General features: G+C 43.6%; 2 pseudogenes; one reads left to right on the top strand and one right to left on the bottom strand.

Annotated features, from left to right (window-relative positions):
• Positions 1 to 2,584: 2,584 nt before the first annotated feature.
• On the bottom strand, positions 2,585 to 16,725 carry LOC115199565 (dmX-like protein 1; annotated as a pseudogene).
• On the top strand, positions 16,724 to 26,619 carry LOC115199563 (dmX-like protein 1; annotated as a pseudogene).
• The last annotated feature ends 1,307 nt before the right edge of the window (positions 26,620 to 27,926 follow it).

Here is a 27,926-nt window from a genome sequence, read left to right as displayed (position 1 = left end):
AGGTTGAAGTCATAAACAGCGCAATGCTTGAAGCACAGCGAAGGGCTGTTTGAATGAATGCTTACGAGCCTGCTGCTGCCTACCACCGCTCAGTCAGACTGCTCTATCAAATCATAGACTTAATTATAATATAATAAACACACAGAAATATGAGCCTTGGGTCATTAATATGGTCGAATCTGGAAACTATCATCTCGAAAACAAAAGTTTTTTTCTTTCAGTGACATACGGAACCGTTCCGTATTTTATCTAACGGGTGACTAAGTCTAAATATTCCTGTTAGGCATTGATGTTTATGGTTAGGTAGATTGGAGCAATGACTGTACTTTTTTCGCAAGTGCGCTTGTTAAATCAACACCTGTTTGTCAAAGTAGGCTGGGAGTCAATGAAAATTAACAGGCACCGCATCGATCATATGCAACGCAGGACACGTTAGATAAACTAGTAATATCATCAACCATGTGTAGTTAACTAGTGATTATGTTAAGATTGATAGTTTTTTATAAGTCTAATGCTAGCTAGCAACTTACCTTTGCTGCCCTCGCGTTACAGGTAGTCAGCTTGTTAATCCTTGTGGAGTGCAATGTAAGGCAGGTGGTTAGAGCGTTGTACTGGTAACCGAAGGTTGCAAAAATGAATCCCCCCTGAACAAGGCAGTTAACCCCCGTTTCTAGACCGTCATTGTAAATAAGAATGTGTTCTTAATCTGACTTGCCTAGTTAAATAAAGGTGTCAATTTGTTTTACAAAAAAAATAATAAAAATTGGCAAATCAGTGGCCAAAAATACCCATTACCGATTGTTATGAAAACTTGAAATCGGCCCTAATTAATCGGCCATTCCGATTAATCGGTCGACTTCTAGTAGATTTACAATTTCGAGAAATTGGGCAGCCATTGTTAACTAGATTGCTAATTTTACCTCGGAAGAACAGAAGTTGAGTGAACGTGTTACGGATACAGGTATCCTGTATGTATCCTGTGTGTGTTTTCGTTTCTCTCTCCTTCTCCCCTCACAGGTGACAATCATCACTCCCCAATCACTCTTCAATCAGTCCCCAAACAGAAGACACCTGTTCCTTTTCCCTCAACCAATCACAGCCCCTTTCCCTTGGTTTAAAAACCCAGTCAGTTGTTTTCTCCCCAGATCAATCTTTGTGTTCATTCTCTCAATTCTCTCTCTGTGTCCCCCGCTCGCTATCGCTGTATTAATCTCTTTTGTTTTTGCAACTACATGTCACATTTGTCCAGTAATCCTGTGAGTATTGTTTTGTTGTTTGACTGTTTGTTTGGTGGGAAAAGGGGGTACCAAGACAAGTCGCCCATGGGCATACATTACCCGTAGGAATCCTTTGTCTAAGTACCCTAGTTAGAACTGGGCGGACCACCCACTGTATTTTTGGTTAGTTAGCTAGCTGTTGTGGAAATAAGGCTAGTCTAGCTTAGGGGTGTTTTTGATTATTGTTTCTTTGCTTGGGTCCAGCTCAGCCCCTTTTCTCACACCCCTTTACCATGTGTTTAAAATAAACCTTTTGAGTTTGACGGGAGATTTCAGTTGTCTGTGGTTTTTGGTTCTCACTGTTCTTTATCACTATTATAATTTGCATGATTTATGTCACGGGTCTCGTATTCATCCCCCCTAGACTGCTGGGCCAAAGGGATTCGTAACATAAGTGGGGGCTCATCCGGGATCTGTCATTACTGACGCCCATGCCGCTCATGCAGATTGTTATTTTGTGGTTAGTTCAGTGTTGAGCGTCATAGCATTAGTGTTTGCTATTTGTTGGCTCTTGTGTTTGGTAGTAGTTGAAGATGGCTACTTTTGATTTGAAATCCTTTTTGGATAACCCTTCGTGGGAGCTTTTTGACAAATGTCAAAGAGTTGATTTAATGACCTTGGCTGACCATTATTCGTTGTCTATTTCGCACAGTTTAGTTAAAGCGGAGGTTAAACAACTGGTGTTAAATGTTTTGTTGGAAGAACAAGTGCTAATATTACCGCTGCCTGAACCTACTACCCCTGTAGGGGATGTTGCTGCTCCTGTAAGCCTGTCGGTGTCTGAGACCGAAGGCAAGGCTAAAGCTCCAGCCACATTGCCCCGTTTTGATCCACTCTCCCCACTGTCAACTGGTGATGCCAGGAGGGATGTCCGTTCTATACAGTTCCAACAGGAGGCGGAAGAGAGAGCCCAAATTAGGCGAGAAAATCTCCAGTTGGAAATGTGTAAACTTGAAAAAGAACGAGAACAGCGGCAGTTAGAGTTGGAGATTTGTAAAATTGAGGCAGAAAAAGAAAGAGAAAAGCGGCAGATGGATTTCAAAATGCGCCAGATGGAACTGGAGGCAGAGACAGCGAGGCTGGCCTCCGTTCCTACTGTGCCTGTTAGTGAGTCGTCCTCACCAGCTTCCAACACGTTTGACATTAGTAGGCAGATTGCCTTAGTACCTTTGTTCAGAGAGTCAGCGGTTGACTCCTATTTTTGTGTGTTTGAATGTATAGCCGTAGCCTTGAAATGGCCTGAAGAAGTATGGTGCTTATTACTTCAGTGTAAATTAACTGGTAAAGCCCAAGAGGTTTTGTCAGCGCTACCTCTGGAAGATAGTTTGAACTATGAAGTGGTCAAAGCTACTGTTCTTCGCGCTTATGAGCTTGTGCCTGAGGCATACCGACAGAGATTTAGGTCTCATAGAAAGTCTCCTATGATTAGAGCGGGTAAAAATAGAACATTATCTGAGATTTAAAAAAATATTGTGATTGTACTGGTTGTTGACTTACTGATATCTCAGGGTTGGAGAGCTCATTGAGGAGTTTCTTGCCTTCAATAACCGCCTGGTAGAGCCTCAGTGAGTGACCATGACTGGCCACAAAGCAGGCACTGGGTGAGTTGCAGTGGAAAAAAACAATTACAACCCATCGGCTGACAGTAATTGTAGCTACAGGGTTTTCAAAGGTCAATCCACTGACTATCTCCTTCCTTACCAAGGCAGTTGCTGGGGATGAGTGTGGGCAGCCAGGCTATGTTGGAGGAGTGGAGAGAGTTTATCCTGGCTAGCTCAGATACCCCTCCAGAGAAGGACAAGGGCTCCACCGGGTCCACCTTCCACAGGATGAGCTCGCTGTAAATGGCATTGGGGTCCTTCGACATGGCACCCAGGGACACCCGGCAGGGCCTGCCCCTGAGTGGCTGGGAGAGGGCGGCCATGACACTGTCCACGTCGGGGGTCCGCAGGGTGCGAGGTGGTGAGGAGCAGGGGCAGCAGGGAGTGGCAGGCCAGGTCGTTGAGGTGGAAGCAGTGGCCGCAGTTGCGCGACACGCTAAGAACGGTTGAGAAGGCCGACTCCTTGGCGAAGCTGATCGCCCACTGATTCAGGGAGCCGTCCGCGTGCATGGAGATCATGAGCGCATTGGGGGTGAAGATGCTGAGGAGCAGGGTGCTGGAGGCTGCCTTGCTCTGGCCGTAGGTGATGAGCACCGAGGAGGAGTGGGGCAGGCCGGCGGGCGGCCATGTTGGATGGACAGTTCCACGTTCTTGTTGCAGGCATACATGACCAAGCTGCGGCTCAGAGAGTTGGCTTCGACCGTGGGGAAGGCCACAGGGATCTGAGACACAAAGGACACCTGTCACGGGCCAATGGAAACACATTTGCCAGTCAGTGCTACTTCAGTTCCTCACAAAAATTCATCAGCATCATTATTATGCACTGCGTTTTCCGCTGTAAAAAAAAGAGAAAAATTAAGGCAGCCAGCCCTAATAAACCTGTATGTCACTTAAATAGAGATTCCATCAGCAGCATTGACTGACGGATCAAGAGGCCCAATCATTATACTGCAGATAAACGCATCAAGGGAATTTCCGATTTCATATAATGTAACACTTAATTCGAATATACAGTAATTAACCCAGCGTCAGTGAGAATCCATTTAAAATGGAAGCTGTACAAAATGATTCAGTGTTACAGAGACAGGTAATGTTGTTTTCAATGAGGGGCACTTTGTTTTATGTTATTATTGCATGTTTTATGTTATTATTGCACATATAAAAAGACACGCAAAACAGAAATTATTGGTCAATCGGTCACAGGACACAATCAGTCACACCACATATACTATATCTAATTTATCTTCTATTATGATGGAGAAACCATAGGAGATGTCTGTTTGCTGATGCAAATACAATATTTTGACAAACTGCGTAGGTCAAAGATGAAATGCATCGTTCTATTGTAATGTAAAACAGAAATGTCAGTCAGGTTGCTTTCCTGATGAAGGTAACGTACCTGGACCTGGCGGAACATGGCGGGGTGATACTCATCTAGCATGTCAACTTGCCACTCCAGCAGAGAGCCGTCCATGGGGTCTCTACTGAACAGCATGTCCGCCCCTCTGTTCCAGTTCTCCTGTAGCATCTGCACCTGGTGCTTCACCGCTGCAGCTGGACAGACGCCACGTCGGGTCCTCGTTCTACCGCATGCCTAGCAGCCTCCTCTACCTCCTGCTCATAGTCAGGCTCTGGGAGACAGACATACACACAGGAGAAAAGCTCACAGCCTAATCCTCATCTCCACACCACTAAAGGGTAAATACATGATAGGCTCTCAAATGATAAATTATTCATAAGTCTTTCGCTTTCGTTTTGGTAAATATCAAACTGCTCTCGAATTATAAAACTGTTTAGTTAGAATAGAGTTATGGATAACTTCTTGTCATTGTCAAACAATTTATCAAAAGAGGTATATTTCACCACAACAGAAAGTTGCACTTTAATTTCAAGGTTAAAGTTAATCATATTGGCCAATGCCTTTTTGAACAACGTGTTGTGCAATCTGGTCAAGTGTGAGAATGCAGTCATTTAGAGCGCTGGGGTGTGTTCCCTAGGAACCAAGCGGAAGCAAACAGCCAAAAACAGTGAGGGACTAACCTGAACTTTTCCAAAAAGAAAATGCTACATTTTATTATAAAACGTTTTAATTGCTAAACGTATTCCATTACAAAAATGTTTTCCATTGCATAACGTTTTGCTACAGTTTGCACTAATGAATACACCGCTGCATGCTACCTACCCTCCTGGGAGTTTTTTTTAGGTGTGCTGCTCCATGCTGCCCCTGAGCTGCTGCAGGAACACCTCCATGGCTAGGGTAAGGTGCAGCTCCTTGTTGTTGAGCCAGTGCACGGTGAAGGGCCCGCCAGGCTCCTCGTCATCCCACACACACAGTGACGTGATGGAGGGCAGCAGGGGGATATCTGCACCAGACAACACACCCATATCGTCACTAACTCTGTACAGTAATGTGTGTGTAGTGTTAACTCTGGTCAGGTTACATTGCCAGGAAACACTTTGGAGCCTAAATATGTGCAACGATGACTGATCCGTCAGATGTGCTTGTAAGACCAAGTCTAATCATATTCTTAACCATTAAGTAGAGTTTGTGAGAGGCTGTTAAAGAAAAGTTTATCCTAAAATGAACTGTTACGCAATGTAAACAATGCTACTGAACCTCTTTATTAATGGTGACAGTTGGTTTGTGTCTTGAATACCTGTGGCAGGGTTGATGCTGGCAGCGATGTGGAAGTGGCAGAGAGAGTTGGCATGGGGCATGCTGTTGTAGTGTGTGCTCTGCTGGTACGGGAGGCAGCCGTCAGGGAGGGCTGGGCCACACCTCTTAACAGGGCTCTGTACAACTCCTGCAGGTTCAACTGAGGCAAGAGACAAAATGGCTCCTAAGTAGGGCTCCCTCTCTCTGGCTTTGGAAAGCCATACAAACTAAAATAGTAGCTCTGATATCGCAGTCAGTGATTTTTATAAGTGTTTCTGCAAATGTCAGACTTTCATCACTTTTACATATCAATTTTTTCCCCAATATAATTTGTCTCTTGCTTATTTGTTTCTGCGTTTCTGGCGAGACGCATAATCATGTAATGACCATCTTCAAGTTTTGTACACTAGAAGTAATGAGGAGAGTGCATCTGATCATACAACTAGTTATTAGGTCACCTCAACAAAGTCCAAAGTACATTAAGAAAAAAAGAGCGGAGGTACAGTAATTCAAGGGTGTACTATACAGAAACAAGGACAAGTTTATTAATGAAGTTCTCAAGGGCTGCAAATCCTGGAAAACAATCTTCCTGACAGATATTCAATTCATTCTGCCCTTTAGCTCTAAGCCAGCTGCTCTCACAACTTCTCACCAGCCTGATGGACTATGCAGCTACGCTGGAGACACTTTTCCTAGCTCCGATGTGTTCCTGCCCTGCGTTTTGATATGAGAGGGAGTCTTCTTGCTGCCGCCTGTCGATTTGAGCATGTCGCTGTTCTGGCTGTTATTAACATGTCTGAGTGTGTGTCCGACAGCAAGGTATCACTCGGAAGCAGGGTCTCGGCCCACAGGCGACACGCACTGTCCTTACAAATCATTGAGAAAATTAATTTACCATTTACAACAGGTCAGTAGCATATTACCCACAGAAGCCCAGGAGGGAAGGGAAACACAGAGAATAGAGCTTTGTCAGATCAGGTATGGACAAACAAGGACAATATCAGTGCTTCTAAAACCTTTAACGATGGGCTTTACCGTGGCATGTACTTGCTGGTCTTTCTCCAGAAGAAGCCTGTCACAGATCGTGGGTGGGCCAGGTAGACAAACGAGAAGTCCAGCTCCCCCTGGGAGCTGTGCTTCGGGGGGGTAAACAGCTTGGTCACGCCAGCCTGCCATTTACTGGTGCTGTACCACACTTTGACCAGACAGTCGTCCTGAAAACAACAGTACCACTGGGATTAAGTACACATTTACTACAAAGGCTAATGGCTATTTGAGTAATCACATCTTAGCGTGTCATGTGTTTCTCTGTAAAGTCTTTCCTTTAAAATGAACCGAGTGGCGCCAGCAGTCTAAGGCACTGCAATTCAGTGATAGAGGCGTCACTACAGGCCCTGGTTCAATCCCGGGCTATATCACAACCAGCCGTGATTGGGAATCCCATAGGGTGGCGCACAATTGGCCCAGCGTCATCCAAGTTAGGGGAGGATTTGGCCGGGGTAGGCCGTCATTGTAAAATAAGAATTAATTTAATAAAAAATATCACACCAAAGGCCACCCACCTGCCTGGCAGTAGCAAAGAATTCTCCATCTGGAGAGAACTTCATGAACTGAATTGGGGAAGCGGTTCAATCTAAGAAGATGAGGGGGAAACGACAACATATCAGTAATGCATGAAAAGGTTTTTGGGAATAAAAAACTAGTGCAGTTCCTACTTGTAGTGCCAGATACACATCCAGGGACACTGAGGGTCACCAAGGGTTATTTCTGCAAGTTCTCCTTCCTCATCCAAACCATCACTGATATTAGACCACAGCTGGAGGCTGGTGGACCCAATTAGGAGATGAATGCCTGTGCGCATCAACAACAACAAAAAACAGACAATAAAATAAAAACATATTGGGGCAGCAGGTAGCCTAGTGGTTAGTGTTGGGCCAGTAACCGAAAGGTTGCTAGATCGAATCCATGAGCTGACAAGGTAAAATCTGTTGTTCTGCCCCTGAACAAGGCAGTTAACCCACTGTTCTAGGCCGTCATTGTAAATAAGAATTTGTCATTAACTGACTTGCCTAGTTAAATAAAGGTTAAATTAAAAATAAAAATGTGAAAAACACAGGTTGTTCTTATTCGGAAAGATACAAAATACACTTATCAAAATGCTTTTACCTGTGGGGTCCCAGGCCAGGTTGCGTGCTATGGACTGCAAAACAAACTGTCCACTCTTCTGCCACTGGTAGCTCAGTTTCTATACGTGCACAAGCATTCAAACAATGAAATCCAAATGTCAATATCAACTCATTCGGAACAATAGATGTATAATTTCCTTGCATATATAGTATTAGGAACTAATAATGCAGTGCAGTCATTAAGAATCAATTACTTCTTTAGAAACAATACAATTAGCACTTACAGCTGATGCCCGGTCTTTCTGGTTCATGAGCTGAACCGGCTCAAAGACACAAACTATGCTTCCATATTAAGCTGCAATCTGTCAGCAACAATGAAGAGGGGGGACATTTTAATCAACGTGAAGACATTGTCACTGATTATAACAAGTACCATGCACATACTTGTGACTTTTGAGAGAACTGTGAGTTGCAGACCAATGTGGAGAGTGAAGATGATCAAAGACGACAGTACTGAAATATGCATCAAAGAAATGAGAACATAAGCTAGCCCAATTGTTGTTAAGGAATCCTCACAGATTGTCATTAGCCACATGTTCAGGGAACAGAACAAAATAAAATCCTACCCAAGGAACAAATATCCAAGAATCAGAAAAATGTAGTGTTATGTAATTTTACTTTAAGCATTTTACCACATGCTAAATGTTTTATGTCTACTTAGCATAATTTGAAATCTGCACCAGACCAAATAACTTACACATAGAAATAATGTTGGCCTAACTAACTGATCTAAATGAGGTATTTCCATGGCTAGGCACAAAATTAACTACAGGCAAATGCTTACTTGCTTAGAGAATATAGGTTTTGTCTAACAGAATAGAATATTCCAACTGTCAGGAAGACTAAATGTCAAACAATTTGAACTTCTACTTTTAAAAATCCACCTCTCTAAAAACAAGTCTCTCACCGTTGCCGCCTGCTATAGACCACCCTCTGCCCCCAGCTGTGCTCTGGACACCATATGTGAACTGACTGCCCCCCATCTATCTTCAGAGCTTGTGCTGCTAGGTGACCTAAACTGGGACATGCTTAACACCCCAACCATCCTACAATCTAAGCTTGATGCCCTCAATCTCACACAAATTATCAATGAACCTACCAGGTACCACCCCAAAACCGTAAACACGGGCACCCTCATAGATATCATCCTAACCAATTTGCCCTCTAAATACACCTCTGCTGTTTTCAACCAAGATCTCAGCGATCACTGCCTCATTGCCTGCATCCGTAATGGGTCAGTGGTCAAACGACCTCCACTCATCATTGTCAAATGCTCCCTGAAACACTTCAGCGAGCAGGCCTTTCTAATCGACCTGGCCCGGGTTTCCTGGAAGGATATTGACCTCATACCGTCAGTAGAGGATGCCTGGTTATTTTTTTTAAATGCCTTCCTCACCATCTTAAATAAGCATGCCCCATTCAAAAAAATTAGAACAGGAGCAGATAAAGCCCTTGGTTCTCTCCAGACCAGCCTGCCCTTAACCAACACAAAAACATCCTGTGGCATTCTGCATTAGCATCGAACAGCCCCCGTGATATGCAACTTTTCAGGGAAGTTAGAAACCAATATACACAGGCAGTTAGAAAAGCCAAGGGTAGCTTTTTCAAGCAGAAATTTGCTTCCTGCAACACAAAGTCAAAAAAGTTCTGGGACACTAAAGTCCATGGAGAATAAGAGCACCTCCTCCCAGCTGCCCACTGCTCTGAGGATAGAAAACTCTGTCACCACCGATAAATCCACTATAATTGAACATTTCAATAAGCATTTTTCTACAGCTGGCCATGCTTTCCACCTGGCTACCCCTACCCCGGTCAACAGCACTGCACACCCCACAGCAACTCGCCCAAGCCTTCCCCATTTCTCATTCTCCCAAATCCAGTCAGCTGATGTTCTGAAAGAGCTGCAAAATCTGGACCCCTACAAATCAGCCGGGCTAGACAATCTGGACCCTTTCTTTCTAAAATGATCTGCCGAAATTGTTGCAACCCCTATTACTAGCCTGTTCAACCTCTCTTTCGTGTCATCTGAGATTCCCAAAGATTGGAAAGCAGCTGCGGTCATCCCCCTCTCCAAAGGGGGACACACTCTTGACCCAAACTGCTACAGACCTATATCTATCCTACCCTGCCTTTCTAAGGTCTTCGAAAGCCAAGTCAACAAACAGATTACCGACCATTTCGAATCCCACCGCATCTTCTCCGCTATGCAATCTGGTTTCAGAACTGGTCATGTGTGCACCTCAGCCACGCTCAAGGTCCTAAACGATATCGTAACCGCCATCGATAAGAAACAATACTGTGCTGGTATTGGCTTTCGACTCTGTCAATCACCACATCCTCATCGGCAGACTCAGTAGCCTTGGTTTCTCAAATGATTGCCTCGCCTGGTTCACCAACTACTTCTCTGATAGAGTTCAATGTGTCAAATCGGATGGCCTGTTGTCCGGGCCTCTGGTAGTCTCTATGGGGGTGCCACAGGGTTCAATTCTTGGGCCAACTCTTTTCTCTGTATACATCAATGTCGCTCTTGCTGCTGGTGAGTCTCTGATCCACCTCTACGCCGACGACACCATTCTGTATACTTCTGGCCCTTCTTTGGACACTGTGTTAACAACCCTCCAGACGAGCTTTAATGCCATACAACTCTCCTTCCGTGGCCTCCAACTGCTCTTAAATACAAGTAAAACTAAATGCATGCTCTTCAACCGATCGCTGCCTGCACCTGCCCGCCCGTCCAGCATCACTACTCTGGACGGTTCTGACTTAGAATATGTGGATAACTACAAATACCTAGGTGTCTGGTTAGACTGTAAACTCTCCTTCCAGACTCACATCAAACATCTCCAATTCTAAGTTAAATCTGGAATTGGCTTCCTATTTCGCAACAAAGCATCCTTCACTCATGCTGCCAAACATACCCTTGTAAAACTGAACATCCTACCAATCCTCGACTTCGGCGATGTCATTTACAAAATAGCCTCCAATATCCTACTCAACAAGCTGGATGCAGTCTATCACAGTGCCATCCGTTTTGTCACCAAAGCCCCATATACTACCCACCACTGCGACCTGTACGCTCTCGTTGGCTGGCCTTCGCTTCATAATCGTCGCCAAACACATTGGCTCCAGGTCATCTACAAGACCCTGCTAGGTAAAGTCCCCCCTTATCTCCGCTCACTGGTCACCATAGCAGCACCCACCTGTAGCACGCGCTCCAGCAGGTATATCTCTCTGGTCACCCCCAAAGCCAATTCCTCCTTCGGCCGCCTCTCCTTCCAGTTCTCTGTTGCCAATGAATGGAACGAACTACCAAAATCTCTGAAACTGGAAACACTTATCTCCCTCACTAGCTTTAAGCACCAACTGTCAGAGCAGCTCACAGATTACTGCACCTGTACATAGCCCATCTATAATTTAGCCCAAACTACCTCTTCTCTTTACTGTATTTATTTATTTATTTTGTTCCTTTGCACCCCATTATTTCTATTTCTACTTTGCACTTTCTTCCACTGCAAATCTACCATTCCAGTGTTTTACTTGCTATATTGTATGTACTTTGCCACCATGGCCTTTTTTTGCCTTTACCTCCCTTATCTCACCTCTTTTGCTCACATTGTATATAGACTTATTTTTCTACTGTATTATTGACTGTATGTTTGGTTTACTCCATGTGTAACTCTGTGTTGTTGTATGTGTCAAACGTCTTTGCTTTATCTTGGCCAGGTCGCAATTGTAAATGAGAACTTGTTCTCAACTTGCCTACCTGGTTAAATAAAGGTGAAATAAAAAACAATTCAAAAATAAATAGAGTATTGAGTCTGAGTCACAGTTGTTTGTCTATTTATTGATACAATGACAGACTAAGGCTCATGGGACAAAATGACGTATCAGGAACTGCCCCCCGGTCTTTAGTCGCTGGCTAGGTTTGCTTCTGTTCCTTTCCATTTCCTTTCAAACAAACATTGTGACATCTATTGTCAGCATAGACAGCCAAGCTCAATGACTAGTACATAGCTGAAAATGTATTGTTAACCTAGGAGGAAAGCGAGATGGATCCATGCAACATGGCATTTAGACAGATTTAAATGGGTTTCAGGCAGGCTTTGTGCGGTACACCATATATACCGGGCCATTTTACTTTTTAGTCAGATGTTAATTTTTTAAACAATACAAAAATACACATACAAAAAAAGACAACATACACTGTGTATACCAAACAATAGGAACACCTTCCTAATATTGAGTTGAAACCCCTTTTGTCCTCGGAACAGCCTCAAATCGTCGGGGCATGGACTCTACAAGGTGTGGAAAGAGTTCCACAGGGATGCTGGCCCAAGTTGACTCCAATGCTTCCCACAGTTGTGTTATGTTGGCTGGATGTCCTTTGGGTGGTGGACCATTCTTGAAACACACAGAAAACTGTTGAGTGTGGAAAAACCCAGCAGCGTTGCAGTTCTTGACACAAACCAGTGTGCCTGGCACCTACTACCATACCCCGTTCAAAGGCACTTACATACACAATCCATGTCTCAAGGCTTAAAAATCCTTCTTTAACCTGCCTCCCCCCTTCATCTACACTGATTGAATTGGATTTAACAAGTGCCATCAATAAGCAATCATAGCTTTCACCTGGTCAGTCTGTCATGGAAAGAGAAGGTGTTCATATTTCATATACTCAGTATGCAGACGCACAGAAATGTCAACGACATCACACCTGCACAGACCCACCTGTTCTCACCCCATCCCCCAGTGCCTGCACTACTCTCCAACCACGTCCTCAAATTGCACCATTTTGTCCCTCTCCGTTGCCCCCACTCTTTCAATATTTAGATAATGAAGCACAGGATTTCTCCATTGTCTTAACGATGGAGGATTGGTTGATTTCCAGTTAGGTATACATTTCTCAAGATAATTGATGAGTATCATCCAACCCATCGGGTCTCTCTGCACACTCATATGACATGTCTTGAAATCTGCAGACAGACGATTAAAAAGTACATTTACATCGTAATACTTCTGACAGCCAACTTCCTAACTCCGCCCATAACTTTGATTTTATAGCATTCCCAGAAGGCATAGATTTGAGTTGTTAGTTTATACTTAAGACAAGACTGTCATTATGCTGTAAAATGTGTGAATTTTGTCTCTTGTATAATACATTCTATACATATTTAATCCAGTTTAAACTGTACATTATTTCAATAGTTATGTTCCAACATTCCCCCTGTCTTGTGCCAATATCAGTTATTTTTAAGTCTTGGTTCCAATAGTTTATGTTTTTTTCTAAGAGGTTGTCAGTTGGATAGCCTCTGCAAGGTTTTGTATAGCTTACGTATCATATGAATATCCTTTTCTGACTCAAATAGGATCCCCTCAAGATTGCGCTGATGTCCAAATGATTTCAAAATAAAATAGTGATATGAAACTTAAGTATTTAAAAAGAAATCTACATTGGTCAGTCCAAAATTGCATTTTAATTCTGTCATGGAAATACATGTATTTCCTATTACCAAGTTATTTACGGTTTCTATGCCTTTAGTTTACCATGTGGACCAATTTATCTGTCAATTTATGATCCCCAATCAGAGACAACGATAGACAGCTGCCTCTGATTGAGAACCCTACCCGGCCAACAAAGAAATAGAAAACATAGATTTCTCACCCTAGTCATAGACAACGATAGACAGCTGCCTCTGATTGAGAACCCTACCTAACCAAATAGAGAATAAAAGGGATCTCTAAGGTCAGGGTGTGACATTATCGGTGCATTCTGAAAAGCTATCCAAGGATTGTTCCATAGGGTTGTGTTTTTGGGAGCGATATTGGTTATTGTAGAATCTGTTTAATTTTGTTCCATTTTATTTATAAAAAAATATATATTTCACCTTTATTTAACCAGGTAGGGTAGTCGAGAACAAGTTCTCAACTACAACTGCGACCTGGCCAAGACAAAGCAAAGCAGTGCGACACAAACAACAACTCGGAGTTACACATGGAATAAACAAACATACAGTCAATAATACAATAGAGAAAATCTATATACAGTGTGTGCAAATGAGGTAGGATAAGGGGGTGAGGCCATAGTGGCATTTTTTTTACAGTATGGCAAATTAAACACTGGGGGGATAGATGTGCAGAAGATGAGTGTGCAAGTAGCGGTACTGGGGTGCAAAGGAGCAAAATAAATCAAATAAATAACAATATGGTGACAAGGTAGTTGGATGGGCTATTTACAGATTGGCTATGTACAGGTGCAGTGATTTGTGAGCTGCTCAGACAGCTGTGCTTAAAGCTAGTGAGGGAGATATGAGTCTCCATCTTCAGTGATTTTTGCAGTTTGTTCCAATCATTGGCAGCAGAGAACTGGAAGGAGAGGTGGCCGAAGGAGGAATTGGCTTTGGGGGTGACCAGTGAGATATACCTGCTGGAGCACGTGCTGCGGGTGGGGGCTGTTATGGTGACCAGTGAGCTGAGACTTATAGATGACCTGGAGCCAGTGGGTTTGGCGACGGATATGAAGCGAGGGCCAACCAACGAGAGCATACAGGTCGCAGTGGTGGGTAGTATATGGGGCTTTGGTGTCAAAACGGATGGCACTGTGATAGACTGCATCCAGCTTGTTGAGTAGGATATTGGAGGCTATTTTGTAAATGACATCGCCAAAGTCAAGGATCAGTAGGATAGTCAGTTTTACTAGGGTATGTTTGGCAGCATGAGTGAAGGATGCTTTGTTGCAATATAGGAAGCCGATTCTAGATTTAATTTTGGATTGGAGATGTTTAATGTGAGTCTGGAAGGAAAGGTTACAGTCTAACCAGACACCTAGGTATTTGTTGTTGTCCACATATTCTAAGTCAGAACCGTCCAGAGTAATGCTGGACGGGTGGGTAGGTGTGGGCAGTGATCGGTTGAAGAGCATGCATTTAGTTTTGCTTGCATTTAAGAGCAGTTGGAGGCCACGGAAGGAGAGTTGTATGGCATTGAAGCTCGTCTGGAGGTTGTGTCAACACATTTTACAGTGTTCTTAACTATGAAGTTGTCAATGTTCTTAGCTTTATTCTTTGAAAATAGACACGTGAAAAGATTCTGGGGATGAGCAGGCACATCGTCAATAATTACCCATTGTTCCTCTTTAGTGTATTTAACAATGTCTTAAGTAAAAGTCTTGGGTGGTACCAAGTATGGGAAGTTAAAACCAATCTCAGACTTTTTATTCTATGAGTTTTATTTGCCCATATAAGGTTTTATGGTCGAGTGTACTTTTTTTAAAGAGTGTCTTTGGGGGGTAATTGGTATTACCGATAATAAATATAAAAACTTTGGGAGCCATGCCATTCTGAAGAGGTTTATTCTACCAGTAAGATTTATGGAAAGACGGTTCCATTTAAATAGATCTGTTTTCATATTGACAGTTCCATTAAATAGATCTATTTTCATATTGTTGAGTTATCTTTATACATGTGTTGTTTGTTGTCACTTAAGCATCCTAAGTATTTGATCTTTTTGGTCGTCCACTTAAAGGATTGCTGTAGATCATTTGGTATTATTTGCCATCATTTTAGTTTTTTTCCACATTCATTTTATAACCTGAGATTTTAGATTGTTCTGTATATATTTTTTAGTAAGGGGGCATTGAGTTTTCAATATTGGTAAGGTATATTAGGAGATCATCTGCAAACAAGTTAAGTTTATATTAATGTTTACCAATACCTGTTACATTTGCATTTGGGTCCTGTCAAATTTTTTCTGCAAGCTGTTGTTTAGTTGCCAGTGCAAACGGGGGGGGGACATCCCTGTCTTGTGCTCCTTTCTAAAGCAATTTCATCAGATAATGTATTATTTATGTATGTTTTTTCTTTAGGATATTTATATAATATTTATTTTAAATGTATTATTTCAGCTGGAAAGTTGAAGGCTTCCAAAGTTTTTAATAGAAAAAGCAAGTCGGTATCATTTATTCACAAAAATTCAATTGAGCCACTCACATGGTATGTTTGCTTACAAAGAGCATATGGAGCAAACGTGATGATCAACTGTTGAGCAGCACAAGAGAGGTGGCCAAGTTACACTAATGTTTTCCAGCTAAATATCACATACCTCCAAGTTAACTACCCAAGATGTGCAAAATACATTTTCTCCAGCTCAGGGCTCCAACTAAGCATTTGGTTTGTTTACTTGGTAGCTATAACGTTAGGCGGCTAGCTTGCAATATCAATCTTCTTGATTACAGCAGACAATCAATCCACTTCTGGATCAAACGTGAGTAGCCTTTTGAGGTAGTTGTATAACTTTACATGTTTGGCCTTGCATTTAGTTTATGTTTGTTGCACTTATTAGCATTTAGCTAGCATCCACTATGGGAATTTTCTAGTACTTTGTTAGCATATCAATAAAAATATCGGCCCTTATGTGCACCGATGGTAATACCGTATACCCCGGTATGGTATACGGTACCAAGGGAGTACCCCAAGGCTCGATCCTAGGCCCCACGCTCTTCAATTTACATCATCAACATAGCTCAAGCTTTAGGAAGCTCTCTCATTCATCTATATGCAGATGCTAGTCTTATACTCAGCTGGCCCCTCCCCGGATTTTGTGTTAAATGCTCTACAACAAAGCTTTCTTAGTGTCCAACAAGCTTTCTCTGCCCTTAAACTTGTTCTGAACAACACCAAAACAAAAGTAATGTGGTTTGGTAAGAAGAATGCCTCTCTCCCCACCGGTGTGATGACTACCTCCTGAGGGTTTAGAGCTTGAGGTAGTCACCTCATACAAGTACTTGGGAGTATGGCTAGATGGTACACTGTCCTTCTCTCAGCACATATCAAAGCTGCAGGCTAAAGTTAAATCTAGACTTGGTTTCCTCTATTGTAATCACTCCTCTTTCACCCCAGCTGCCAAACTAACTCTGATTCAGATGACTTCGTAAGTATACATCTATGGTAGACGGAAACAAGTTCTTATGTGAGCACATGCAGATTTTCACTGACCTTCTTCAGCTCCATGGTTGGGGTATGCTTGGCATAGCAAACGCACTCGGTTATTCAATACTGAATTCTATGTTAACATATTGTTTAATGGCTCAATCAGTGGAGGTTGCTCATAATAATGTCCAGAATAGAGTAAATGGAATGGTATCAAACACATGGTGTTCATGCGTTTGATACCATTCCATTCACTCCATTCCAGCCATTACACTCCATTCCAGACAGTATAATGAGCCGTCCTCCTCTCAGCAGCCTCCACTGATCTCAATAAAAAGGTCAGCCATGCCATAGATGTTTTACACTGTAGCCTAGCCAGTACGCCTTAAATCAGGCGGAACTACCACCAATTTTCCCTTGGGGAAATAGTCTATTCTATTCTGTGCTTTGCAGCAGGGGAAGGAGACTCGGCTGCAACATGTATTTGAGGAGGATCTCATTCTGGGCAGTGATCTGACAGATGCCACTCAGGAAGCTCCCGTGACAGACACTGGTAGGATAAGGAAACACACTCACTACTATAACCTTCACTTTGCTCTTGTGTCCCATCTCATTCAGTATAATAAACATGTCATTGTGTGTTTGTTTTTCTCCTGCAGCCTCCAGCCAGCCAGGCTTCTCTGCCCGCTTCTTCCTGGTAGTGGTAGAGTTTACCCAGCCTGGCAGGTCCCTCCTGCATATGTGGCATCTGCAACTGGCAGCTCTCCCAATCATTATGGGTGTGTACCAACAACTGCACTCGAAGATTAATTTATATCTTAAAGCGTTGTGTGCAAGTCAGCTAGCTTTAACTTGGCTAGCAATATTTAGCTCCCATCTGTTTTTGTGAGTCCTTACAGACGAGACCAGTGGTCCACCTGAGAGGGCAAATGTAACCTCATCAACTCTGAATTGCCCCTTTAACTTTGACATGTTCACTTCCCCTGCGGCCCAGAAGAACAAGCCTTGCACATCCAACCTGCAGAGTGCCTGCCGCCTCACCCTGACCACTCACAGGCTGTACAGTTTGGAGCTGGCTCTTCCAGACGGTATGAAAGTGATCAATGTCACACCTTCAGCAGGTAAGAGAGAGCACGGAACCACAGTCACAATGCCCTTCACTCTTGTATAACGGGGCAGTCCAGTTTGTTCCTCCATGGGAATGTAATCAACTCCCAAGGCGTTGGCTATTTCTATTGAACGGAACCAGTTACACTGAAATTGGATTAGTGTGGGGGGTGGTCTTAATCGCTAGGCTAGTGTTTTAACTGTAGATTTCCGGGTTCATATAGCCCAAGTCAATTGTACTGAGTTTTTGTACGAGCTTACCCATGAAGTGTGGCTAAACTAACTACCTAATTATTGTTCTTGTTTCAGGTCATCTGAGCGCATCCTCCCTGCAGCCGCCGGTGGCGCTCCGTATCTCCTGGCCACGTTCTGTTCAGACGTGAAGGTGAGGTTCTGGAAATGCAGGGCGGCTGCAGTGGAGCCAGACGCCCAGGAGCTAACGTACACCTGGGATGAGTGGCCTCTGCTGGTGGAAGAGGGGCTGGGCAACAGCCGTGCCATTACTGTGCTGGGCACACCAGTAGAGCTCCGCTGTTGTCACACCAGCCGCATCGCAGTGGCCTACCGACACAACCCTAGCCCTCACCTAACCACCTAAGCCATAACCCTCAGCCGGGTGTCAGAGAACCACTGGTCCACGTAGGGATATTCCAGTGTGAGTCCACAGGCAGCTCCCACTGGGTGCTAGAGCAGACCCTCGTCCTGGATGCCACCACTCCCACAGACAACAACATGGAGAGTGGTACCAAGAAGCTGAATCTGCAGAATAATAATCTGGACATCTACCAGCCCAGTGATGACTGCCTGGGGACCTCTGGTAAGAGTCTGGTCCACCTGGACTGGGTCTCCAGGGAAGACTGCTCCCACATTCTCACTGTGGGGATTGGTTCCAAAATCTACATGTACGGCCTGCTCTCTGGTAAACCTCCCGAGCTGGGACTGTCTGAGGGCCAAAGGGAGCAGAGCTCCTCCCACCTGGTCCTACTGCGCTCCGTGGACCTTGTCTCCTCTGTGGAGGGCTCCCCGCCCATCCCCATCTCCCTGTCCTGGGTGAAGGACGGCATCCTGGTGGTGGGCATGGACTGCAAGATGCATGTGTACTCCCAGTGGCAGCCTCCTGCTCTGGCCAAGTCCACGGCTCCCAACACCACCATGACAGAAATGGGCAGCGTCCATGACCAGCCTGGCCCAGGAACTGAGTGGTAAGAGGACAGCTTATGACATGCCTGCAGAGATGGAGGACTAGGGCTGTTTGAGGCAGCGTACCACCTGCTCCCAACGCTGCCCCAATACCACCCGGTACAGCTGCTGGAGCTCATGGACCTGGGGAAGGTTCGGCGGGCCAAGGCCATCCTCTCCCAGCTGGTCAAGTGCATCGCTGGAGAGATCGTGGCCCTCGAAGACAATGACACCAACCAGGAGAAGCGTCTCCGCTTCCGCACCATCAGCATTGGTGGCAGCACCACCAGGGACCCCAAGCCCTTCAGCAAGGGTGAGAGTTACTCAGAGATTGAGTCCATCACTCCACTGCCCTTGTACGCGCTGCTGGCGGCCGACGAGGACTGTTCTCCCCAGCCCAAAGACAAGGTAGCCAGCTTGAGTGGCCACGGGTCCAGTCAGACGGATGCCTACGATGAACTTTTCCAGAGCAGCGGGGTGTGTGTGGAGGACCTGGAGCCCATGGACAGTGACCAGGAGGATGGCGGTGCTAAGGTCATAGACCAGTCCCAGTACAGTCCCACCTTCTTTGGGCCCGAGCATGCCCAGGTCCTATCCAGCACCCTGCTCCACTCCAGCCTGCCGCGTCTGACCCGCATGGAGCAGATGTCCCTCAAAGGCCTTGCCAACACCATCACTACCACAAGCATCGGCATCAGAGCGAGTGCACAAACTGCCCTCCACAGTCCTTCTCCAAATAAATGTTGTTTTATAGACTAATATAAACCATATCTCAAGGGGGTGTATTTGTTTTACTCTGGTAGAAGGCCTGTGAGGAGAAGTACTGTAGATGGTAATGTTCTTTTCATTGACTAGGTGGAGAAACTTTGGATGAGTGCGGTCTGAAGTTCCTGCTGACCACCCTGTCCATCGCGCCCAGCTGCTCCGACAAGGTAGGCAAGGCTGAACTCAACAATATAGCATACAGAACAGTGGGTTTGATTCCTGCTTGGGCCACCTATACTGATTTAGCCAATTTATTGTGGGGTTTCCCCTTGACATGGTCAAATATACTAAAAAGACTTTAAAAAATATTTTCATGAACCATGAGTCAGATTGACTCCAGATTTGGTATATAGACTCAATGAATTGGCCTCTAATTAATTTGAGAATGGTTAGATGCGGCATTCAAAGTCTGCCACGCTACACCACTAGATGGCACCGTATCACACCAGGGCTATAAGAACTGACCCGATGGACATGGGGCCATGAAGTTTGGTATGTAAACCTTATGTATAGCTCCTTAGAACAGTGTTTCCCAAGCTCTGCCCTGGGGAACCCAAGCGGTGCACGTTTAGTTTTTTGCCCTTGCGCCAGTGGTGGGAAAAGTACCCAATTGTCATGCTTGAGTAAAAGTAAAGATACCTTAATAGAAAATGACTAAAGTGAGTCATCCAATAAAATACTACTTCAGTAAAAGTCTAAAAGTATTTGGTTTTAAATATACTTAAGTATCGAAAGTAAAAGTAAATAATTTCAAATTCCTTATATTAAGCAAACCAGACAGCATCATTTTATTTTTATTTACAGATAGCCAGGAGCACACTCCAACATAATTTACAAATGCAACATGTGTTTAGTGAGTCTGCCAGATCAGAGGCAGTATGGATGTTCTGTTGATAAGTGTGTGAATCGGACCATTTCTGTCCTGCTAAGCATTCAAAATGTAATGAGTACTTTTGGGTGTCAGGGAAAACGTATGAAGTAAAAAGTACATTATTTATAAGTTGTCAAAAATATAGATACTCCAAAAAACTACTGAAGTACTTTACAACACTGCCTAGCACTACACAGCTGATTGAAATAATGAACACATCCCGCTTTGATTATCTGAATCATCTGCGTAGTGCTAGGGTAAAAACCTAAATATGCACCCCTTGAGGTCCCCAGGACCGAGTTTGGGAAAAGCTGCCTTAGAGGCTGTGTGAATATAAAGTTACTGCAACCCATAGAGAATTATAGAGCCTCTAGCGGCCTGTATTAGCATGGGCAGTGCCATTGAGGGCTTCAACCATTTTAATGTAGTCAACTGGGTGGGACTTCCAACTTCATTGGAGTCATGTCCAACCGGGTCATCAGGAGGGATCAGCCAGTCGTGAAGAAGAAAATTGTCTACTTCAAAATGGAGATTGCTTCAAAGGTGCGGCCCATGCGCACAGACGCCATAATGGGATCTGTATAGGGATGCTTTATTTATTTGTATTAGCTGAAATCACTTTGGATAAATTACCATAATATTAGTATTATATGATCAAGTTTCAAAGTTTATTCGTCCCGTGCACAGGATACGACGGGTTAACAACAGTACAGTGAAATTCTTACCTTGAGAGCTCTTTCCAACAATACAGTGATAATAATTATAATAATAGAAAATTGAATACAAAAAATGAGAGGTAAAGAAACATGAGAATGAAAGTATATACAGGTCAGTGCAAGTACCTTATTCGATGTGCAGGGGAACTGGAAAAGTTGAGGTGGGTATATAAATACAATGGCAAGAAAAAGTATGTGAACCCTTTGGAAATACCTGGTTTTCTGCATAAATTGGTCATAATTTGATCTGATCTTCATCCAGGTCACAACAACAGACAAACACAGTCTGCTTAAACTAATAACACACAATTATACGTTTTGATGTCTTTATTTCACAAACAGTGTAAACATTGACAGTACAAGGTGGGAAAAGTATGTGAACCCTTTGATTTAATAACTGGTTGACCCTCTTTTGGCAGCAATAACCTCAACCAAACGTTTTCTGTAGTTGCGGATCAGACCTGCACAACGGTCAGGAGGAATTTTGGACCATTCCTCTTCACAAAACTGTTTCAGTTCAGCAACATTCTTGGGATGTCTGGTGTGAACTGCTCTCTTGAGGTCATGCCACAGCATCTCAATCGGGTTGAGGTCAGGACTCTGACTGCCACTCCAGAAGGCCTATTTTCTTCTGTTGAAGTCATTCTGTTGTTGATTTACTTCTGTGTTTTGGGTCGTTGTCCTGTTGCATCACCGAACTTCTGTTGAGCTTCAATTGGCGGACTGATAGCCTAACATTCTGCTGCAAAATGTTTTGATAAACTTGAATTCATTTTTCTGTCAATGATATCAAGCTGTGCAGGCCCTGAGACAGCAAAACAGCCACAAACCATGATGCTCCCTCCACCATACTTCACAGTTGGGATGAGGTTTTGATGTTGGTGTGCTGTGCCTTTTTTTTCTCCACACATTATGTTGTGTTTCTTCCAAACAACTCAACTGTAGTTTCATCTGTCCACAGAATATTTTGCCAGTAGCGCTGTGGAACATCCAGGTTCACTTTTGCAAACTTCAGACGTGCAGCAATGTTTTGTTTTGGACAGCAGTGGCTTCTCCGTAGTGTCCTCCCACGAATACCATTCTTGTTTGGTGTTTTACGTATCGTAGACTCATCAACAGAAATGTTAGCATGTTCCAGAGATTTCTGTAAGTCTTTAACTGACACTCTAGGATTCTTCTTAACCTCATTGTCTTATTGATTGGACTCCAGGTTAGCTGACTCCAATTAGCTTTTGGAGAAGTCATTAGCCAAGGGGTTCACATACTTTTACCAACCTACACTGTGAATGTTTAAATTATGTATTTAATATAGACAAAAATACAATACTTTGTGTTGTTAGTTTAAGCGCACTATGTTTGTCTGTTGTGACTTAGATGAAGATCAAATTTGATGACCAATTTATGCAGGAATCCAGGTACTTCCAAAGGGTTCACATACTTTTTCTTGCCACTGCAGTTACTGGTAGTAGGATATACATGTATAAAGGGCTGAAAAAGTGACTGGTAGCAGGAATATATAAATACTTATGGTAATATACTAATGGTATTTGTGTGTGTGTGTGTGTGTGTGTAAGTAACAGGAGTATTAGTGACCAGTAGCAGGATAAATCAAACAACCGTAGCTCCTGAGGCCTGGTGCTGTGTAGACTTGTGTGATGATGGAATGTCTGATAACCTGTATTTGGTTCTCCAGGCTTGTCCACCTGTCACTACGCCTGGGCTTTCCACTCTGAGGCTGAGCTTCTCAACATGCTGCCTGCCCTGCAGAAGGGAGACCCCACATGGCCTGAACTACACGCCATGGGCGTAGGCTGGTGGCTCAGGAGCACCAATAAACTCCGGCGATGTATTGAAAAGGTGAGCCCAAGTGCTTTCAGAAAGTATTCACACCCCTTGACATTTTCCACATTTTGTTCCAGCCTGAATTTAAAATGGAATAAATTGAAAGTATGTGTCACTGGCCTACACATAATACCCCATAATGTGAAAGTGGAATTATGTTTTTTAAATGTTACAAATGAATTGAAAATGAAAAGCTGAACTGTCTTGAGTCAATAAGTATTCAACCCTTTGTTATGACAAGCCTAAATAAGTTGAAGTTAAAATTTGCTCAAGTCAAATAAGTTGCATGCACTCACTCTGTGTGCAATCGTGTTTAACATGATTTTTGAATGACTTCCTCATCTCTGTACCCCACACATACAATTATCTGTAAGATCCTTCAGTCGAGCACCCACAAAGACCAGGGAGCTTTTCCAACCACAAAGACCAGGGAGCTTTTCCAATGCCTATCAATGAAGGGCACCTATTGGTAGATGGGTAAAAATAAAAAAGCAGACATTGAATATCCCTTTGAGCATGGTGAAGTTATTAATTACTCGTTGGATGGTGTATCAAAACACCCAGTCACGACAAAGATACAGTCGTCCTTCCTAAATCAGCTGCCGGATAGGAAGGAAACTGTTCAGGGATTTCACCATGAGGCCAATGGTGACTTAAACTTAAAACAGTTAGCGTTTAATGGCTGTGATTGGAGAGAGCTGAGGATTGATCAACAACATTGTAGTTACTCCACAATACTAACCTAAATGAGAGTGGAAAGAAGGAAGCCTGTACAGAATAAAAAATATTCCAAAAACATCCATCCTGTTTGCAATAAGGCACTAAAGTAAAACTGCAAAGAAACTTTATGTCCTGAATAAAAAGCATTATGTTTGGGGCAAATCAAACACATCACTGAGTACCACTCTTTGTGTTTTCAAGCATGGTGGTGGCTGCATCATGTTATGGGTATGCTTGTCATCGGCAAGGACTATAGAGTTTTTTTTTAGGATAAAAATAAAGGGAATAGAGCTAAGCGCAGGCAAAATCCTAGAGGATAACCTGGTTCAGTCTGCTTTCCAACAAACACTGGCAGACATTCACTTTTCAGCAAGTAAATAACCTAAAACACAAGGCCAAATATATAAACTGGAGTTGCTTACTAAGACGGCATTGAATGGTCTTGAGAGGTCTAGTTTTAAATTAAATCAGTTTGAATATCTATGGCAAGACTTAAATGGCTGTCTTGCAATTATCAACAACCAACTTGACAGAGCTTGAAGAATTTTGAAACAATAGTGTGCAGATATAGTACAATCCAGGTGTGCAAAGCTCTGACTTACCCAGAAATACTCACAGCTGTAATCACTGCCAAATGTGATTCTAACATGTATTGACTCAGGGGTGTGAATACTTATGTAAAAAAGAGATTTCTGTATTTAATTTTCAATACATTTGCAGAAATGTCTAAGAGCATGTTTTCAATTAGTCATTATGGCGTATTGTGTGTGTGTGTGTGCGTGTATGGGTGAGAGAAAAAAAATGTAATCCATTTTGAATTCAGGCTGTAACACAACAAAATGTGGAATAAGTCAAGGGGTTTGAATACTTTCTAAAGGCATTGTACATCTTTATATATGTAGTTATTGATTGATTGTCCTTCGTTTATATCTCAAAGAATAAGACAAAGTCCGGTTTTGCTGTACTACTGAATTCAGTATTGTAAATGAGCGTGTGTGTATTTACAAATGAGCGTGTGTGTATGTACATATTAGTATTCATTCCTTTACACTTGTGTGTGTATAAGGTAGTTGTTGTGAAATTGTTAGGTTATATTACTTGTTAGATATTACTGTATGGTCGGAACTAGAAGCACAAGCATTTCGCTACACTTGCATTAACACCTGCTAACCATGTGTATGTGACAAATAGATTTGATTTGGAATGACCTATATACTCATGTTTTTTTTATACCTCTGTTATTCATCAGGTAGCAAAAGCATATTTTCAAAGGCAGAACGATCCTCTGGATGCCGCCATATTCTATCTCGCTATGTAAAAGAAAGCGGTGGTCTGGGGACTGTTCAGGTAATGTCTTTGAGAAGATCTTGAATATCATTCCCCAAAACTCCTGACAAGATTGGAACAATTCTTTCACATTATAGAAAGTCAGTATAATGACAACTTGTGTTGTTCCGTCAAGGTCTAAGAAGAATGTCAAAATGACAGCTTTCTTCAGCAACAACTTCAGTGAGGACCGTTGGAGGAAGGTTGCTTTAAAGAATGCCTTCTCTCTGCTTTAAAAAACGCCTTCTCTCTGCTGGGGAAGCAGCGCTTCCAGCACTCTGCATCCTTCCTCCTACTGGCAGGCTCCCTCAAGGATGCTATGGAGGTAAACATGTCCTCATATCGCTGTAAGCAGATAGATATATCTTTAGTGTGCCACCTTTTTCATACAAAGATTTTCAGGAGAGAGGTAGCTACGTTACCTACTTTAATTTTGTATTTTTTTTCTTCTTAAATAATAAATTAAAAGGTGTTTTTGAGCATTTTATGGAAATTATGTCTGGCCAGGCCAAGGGTAGAGGTGACCTTGTTGGATATTCCTGTGAGGTATTTTTCTGTGCTGCTACTGCAATTGCTTTCAACACTAATGCTGGGTGGGGGTTGGCTTGCCTTGTTCAGGTTTGCCTGGAAAAGATGCAGGACCTGCAGCTGGCCCTGGTGATCTCCCGGCTATACGAATCTGAGTTTGAGACATCCTCCACCTACAAGCACATCCTGCAGAAGCACATGCTAGGCCAAGCCCGCCAGCTGCCTGCCCACCAGGACCCTTTCATGCGCAGCATGGCCTACTGGGTACTCGAGGACTACAGCCGGCCACTTCTCACTCTGCTTGAGAAGCCAGCTGCCCTAAACCCAGGCTCCTTCACTTAGGCTGGCCACACCACTCAACCTGGTAGTAGTCGGAGAATTATCTTTTTCAGATTTGAGGTTCAATAATTTTGTCAGTTATTTTGAGGTCAATTAATGATAGAGCTGTGATTTGCAGGTACCTAGTCCATGTCCCCCTGTAACCCTGAGGTTTTCAACTTCTACACCTACCTCCGGACACATCCGTTACTGCTGCGCCACCTCTCCAGGGTTGGTCTGATGGCGGAGGGCCGCATTGCCCACTCCATCAGCCTGGTGGAGAGGAGGCTGTTCTTTACGGCAGCCTACGCTCACATGCAGGCTGGCTGCCCTATGCTGGCGCTGGAGTCCTCTCCGAAATGCCCAAAGTCGTCAAAAGATCCATGGGACAGCGACAAGGAGGAGAAGGACGATGATTATGAACCAAAGGGCTTGGCCATGAAAAACACCAGCACTAAGAACAACAGCAGCGTCTTCCAGGATGCCGTCTCTCCGTTGACGGAGACACCACTAGAAGAGGACAACATACTCATGCCCTCAGGGAACATCCTGCCCACTCAACTCAAGAGGGAGGTGGTTGCCCTGCAGAGGTGCTGCAGCTAGAGCTGGCCCAGGGCATGGCAGGACCAGGGAGAGAGGAGGCCCAGGCCCAGCCTGGAGAGGTCCAACACACTCGCAGATACTGGCTCCAGAGCAACCAGCCTCTCCTGCGCATGTTCCTCAGCTACTGCAGCCTGCACAGCTCCCACGGGAGGCTTGGCCTCTGTGTGCATGGAGCTCATCCTGCTACTGCAGGAGTCCCAACAGGTACAGCACACACAATGTATGTTGTAATTCTTACACATGGGCTACATGTTGTCAATCGTATCATATATAGGAACAAATTGATGCCATATCTGCATACTAGTATCTGCATATCTGAAAAACCCTTCAAACAAAAAAATATGAACACAACTAAGAAAAAGGCTCTTGCATCTCGGTTTTTGACAGCAAGTGTCAGAGGAGAGATAGGGAGGAAGCATAACTACACAAACACTAAAGCAAAGAACCATAACAAAACAAAAGTGTGTTGTTTAGTCTGTTGGTGTTTGCCTTAAAGCAGCAAACCGTGGTTTCCAGCGGGTGGCTGTGGTTACATGTAGCTGATAGGTGCCATCAATGACATCTCCAGTGTGTGGCTGTGTGACAGGCGGGGCTGATTCTGATTCTCAGCTCTCTTCCCTTCTGAGAGGCCTCGTCCTACTTTTAGGGAGATTTGGAGAAATATGATTTGCGTCACAGACACCAGGAACACACACACTGCTCTCCTCTGAAGCCTTCGTAACATCAGATGCTCGTGTCATACCATGACAGGAATTCCTCTGACTCAACTGTCTGAGATGACTTACTTTTTGTTTGACATCAAAGCAGCAAGTCTCTGAGAAAGTTGTTCATCAGAATTGGTGGAATGAATGCACCCTTGATCATACGCAAACACAGTTCACTTTAATAGCAGCCACATAAAAAAAACATGATACCTTGGATCGTTGTATTCTTTCTCGCATATACATGCTTTCCTCTCACTTTTTCCCTCCGCTTGTGGACTTCAGTGCACAACATATCAGCTTCCTGTAACCAGGTGAAAAAACCTTGCATGCCAAACCATATCCTAACCGCTACACACAAGCTACATCTTTGTCACCATATTACTGTCATAGTTCTAGTAGCTATGTTGACTAACGTGTTAGTAAACCCCCTACAATCATTTTTATGCAGTACAGTGTAAAGTCAGCATCAAGCAGTCTAGGAGTTACACCGGCGTGGCAATTAATTAATAAAACCAAAAGCTTACCTTGACTTGGAAGAGTTCCAGTGTTGTATAGCCAGCTAGCTAACATAGCATCCCTGTCTGTTTGAGCTGGTTGTTTGAG

This window comes from Salmo trutta, chromosome 9 (assembly GCF_901001165.1).
Source record: "Salmo trutta chromosome 9, fSalTru1.1, whole genome shotgun sequence".
NCBI lineage: Eukaryota > Metazoa > Chordata > Actinopteri > Salmoniformes > Salmonidae > Salmo > Salmo trutta.
This window is presented reverse-complemented; position numbering and strand designations above follow the sequence as displayed.